This window comes from Peromyscus californicus, unplaced genomic scaffold (assembly GCF_007827085.1).
Source record: "Peromyscus californicus insignis strain IS unplaced genomic scaffold, ASM782708v3 Scaffold_7__1_contigs__length_154581171, whole genome shotgun sequence".
NCBI lineage: Eukaryota > Metazoa > Chordata > Mammalia > Rodentia > Cricetidae > Peromyscus > Peromyscus californicus.
In genome coordinates, this window is record NW_026294595.1 from 103681365 (window position 1) to 103684612 (window position 3248).

The 3248-nt window shown below is 42.8% G+C and overlaps 1 non-coding gene across 1 annotated transcript; it reads right to left on the bottom strand.

Annotated features, from left to right (window-relative positions):
* Window positions 1–661: 661 nt before the first annotated feature.
* On the bottom strand, window positions 662–770 carry LOC128102807 (U6 spliceosomal RNA). Its single transcript, XR_008215554.1, has one exon. It is a non-coding gene; the product is annotated as a U6 spliceosomal RNA (small nuclear RNA).
* Between the last annotated feature and the right edge of the window lie 2478 nt (window positions 771–3248).

The window sequence follows — 3248 nt, forward strand, 5'->3', positions numbered from 1 at the left end:
AGCCTGGTCTCCAAAGCGAGTTCCAGGAAAGGCGCAAAGCTACACAGAGAAACCCTGTCTCGAAAAAAACCAAAAAAAAAAAAAAAAAAAAAAAAAAAAATGTTTTCTATGCCTTTGGAAACACGCCATTTTCCTTCTTCTACCCCTGCCACTGGGAGACTTGTGTTTTTCATGGTGCTGCATGTGACTTGGAATTCTCACTCACTTTTTAACTTATCATTGTCCTTGTTTGATCGTCCCAGTTGCTTTACCATGCTTAAAGGCCCCAGTGTTCTGGTCTCTCCTTCGACTGGCTCTTTGGGTGAGACTTTCTCTGGAGTTTTTTATTTGTTTTACTGTGTTCTCTATTTCTAGTATTTCAGACTGGATTTACCTCAGTGTTTCTATCTCTCTGTTGAATTTCTCTCCCATCCTGCATCACTTTTCTTATCTCATCCAGCTGTTTGTGTTCTTAGTCAAAACTTATGTTCCTTGATTTCTTTGAACATACTTAGAATCTTGAGTTCTCTGTCTGGGATTTCATCTAATTCACTCTTGCTAGATACCATTACCAGAGGAGTAGTAATTTTTGGAGGAGTTATGCTGTCTTGGGTTTTGTGTGTTTCTTATGTTTCTCAGTTGGGATTTATGCATCTGGTGGTATTTCTTTTCTTTTCTTTTTTTTTATATGGAACTCTTCATGAATTTGTGTGTCATCCTTGCACAGGGGCCATGCTAATCTTCTCTGTATCGTTGTAGTTTTTTAGTATATGTGCTGCCGAAGCGAGCATGGTATTTCTTTTCTTGGTTCAATTTTTAATCCGCTCTATCTTTTTTCAGTTGAAGTATTTATAGTGTTCATGTTGGGTTTGGATGTGGTAGAGTTGAATATATGGTTAAGAAAACAGTTCCTCAGTCCAAGAACTCAAGGTTCTTGGTGCAAGCTCTATATTATTATTTGAACAGGACATTAACTGGTAGGGTCACTACAGTTGCTTGGTATTACTACCATGCAAATGTCATGCCAGCCGATTCATAACAATGTCCCTTTAACTTCAGTAACTATTGGAGGGTAAACAACCAAGATAGTATGGTGTATACTCAGGTTTTAGTTAATAATATTAGGATTGGGAAGGAAATAAGTGGGTGAGGATAGAGACAAATAAGTAAAAAATACTGAGGTGGGTAAAGTAGCTGGGAAGGGAAAGTTGGTTAAGATATTGTTCGGGTCCACAGATTTTAATGATTATAAAAAGAGGAGGACCGGGGAGATGACTCAGCAGTTATGAGTATTTAATTGCTGCTCTTCCAGAGGACCTAGGTTCAATTCCCAGCACCCACATGGCAGTCCTCACTGTCTATAACGCCAGTTCCAGGGAATCTGACACCCTCACATAGACACACACGCAGGCAAAACACTAGTGCACATGAAATAAAAATAAATCATTTAACAAATTGTAAAAAGAAGAAAAAAGAGACTGAACATAGTGGCATACACCATACTCCCAGCACCCAGGAGGCAGAGGCAGGTGGATCTCTGTGAGTTTCAGGCCAGTCTGTTCTACTTATTGGGTTCCAGGCCATTCCGGGCTACACAATGAGATCCTGTCTAAAAACAAGCAAACAAAAATGAAAAGAGGGGCGGGAAGGATAAGAGAAAGAAGACAATATCTAGGAATCAGATGGGAAGTCTGAGATGGGATTGAAGGGTATAGTAAAGAATGCCTCAGGATAAACTGGCCGCGGAAAATAATCAGCAGTTCTGGTGTTGATTTCTCTGTTCTAGCGTACCGTGGTTGTTGGTAAGTGATGGTGGGTGCTCCAGTTCCAGTTCCTGTGGAGCATCTCCACAGATGCCTCTACAAGACTGCTCCATCATTCCAGGGGAGTGCCTTCCTGCTGCATGTTCTTGAATTATGACCCTCACTAAGCATGCTCAGATGTATGGGTCTTAAATTGAACACGCACTGGTTTGGACCCTTCCCAAAGTACCTCCCCCATGTGAATAGATATAGGCCACCCCAACAATTCCTCACCCTTTCTTTGTTTGAGGGGAGCACTATGTTCTACCTGGAGGTGATAAAAATCTTTCACGGTTGTGTCCTGGCTGTGAGTTTACGTCTTGCACCTGAAGTTGCTCACACAGCCACAGCTGGAATGCTGGTGTTAGGCTCACTTTCTTCATTTTCCTCCATTTTCTCCAGTCTAGGACCCCAGACCATGCAGCTCACCTTCAGTGCAAGTCTTCTCCACCTGGTTCAACTTTTTGGGAAACATCCTCATAGACACACGCAGAGGTGTGATGCCACGGTGTGTCTAAATTTAGACAATTTAACGAAGATTAACCATCACACTCATTACTAATTAGGAAAGCTCAGGCCTTAGGATTTCTATTGTTGTGACGAACACTATGACCAAAATTAACTCAGGGGAGAAATAGTTAATTTTATCTTACAGCTCTCAGGTCACACTCGATCACTGAGGAAAGTCAGGGCAGGAGCCTGGAGATAGGAACTGAAGCAGAGGCCATGGAGGAATGCTGCTTGCTGACTTGCTGCTCATGCCTTGTTCAGCCTGCCTTCTGATACACCTCAAGACCATCTGTCCAGGGGTAGCACCGACCCCCATGGGCTGGGCCCATTCATATCAACCTGGATAGAGGCATTTTATCAACTGGGTTTCCCTTTTGCCAAATGACTAAAGCATTGGTCAGGTTGATGAGCTAACACATGAAGAAAGAAGAAAAACAGGCCTAATAAAAATATGAGTCCCAAATAGCCAAACGAATGGAAACACATGAACTATGAACCAATGGCTGAGAGGTCACCAGCTGGATCAGGCCCTCTGAATGGGTGAGACAGTTGATTGGCTTGATCTGTTTGGGAGGCATCCAGGCAGTGGGACCGGGTCCTGTGCTCATTGCATGAGTTGGCTGTTTGAAACCTGGGGCCTATACAGGGTCGCTTGGCTCGGCCTGGGAGGAGGGGAATGGACCTACCTGGACTGAGTCTACCAGGTTGATCTCAGTCGGCAGGGGAGGCTTTGACCTGGAGGAGGTGGGAATGGGGAGTGGGCTGGGGGGAAGGTGAGGGGGGCCGGAGGGGGGAGAACAAGGGAATCCATGGCTGATATGTAGAACTGAATTGTATTGCAAAATAAAAATAAAAATTAAAAAAAAAATGAGTCCCTTTCCACCAAAAATAAATAAATAAATAAATAAATAAATAAATAAATAAATAAATAAATAAATAAATAAGATTCAATTGCCG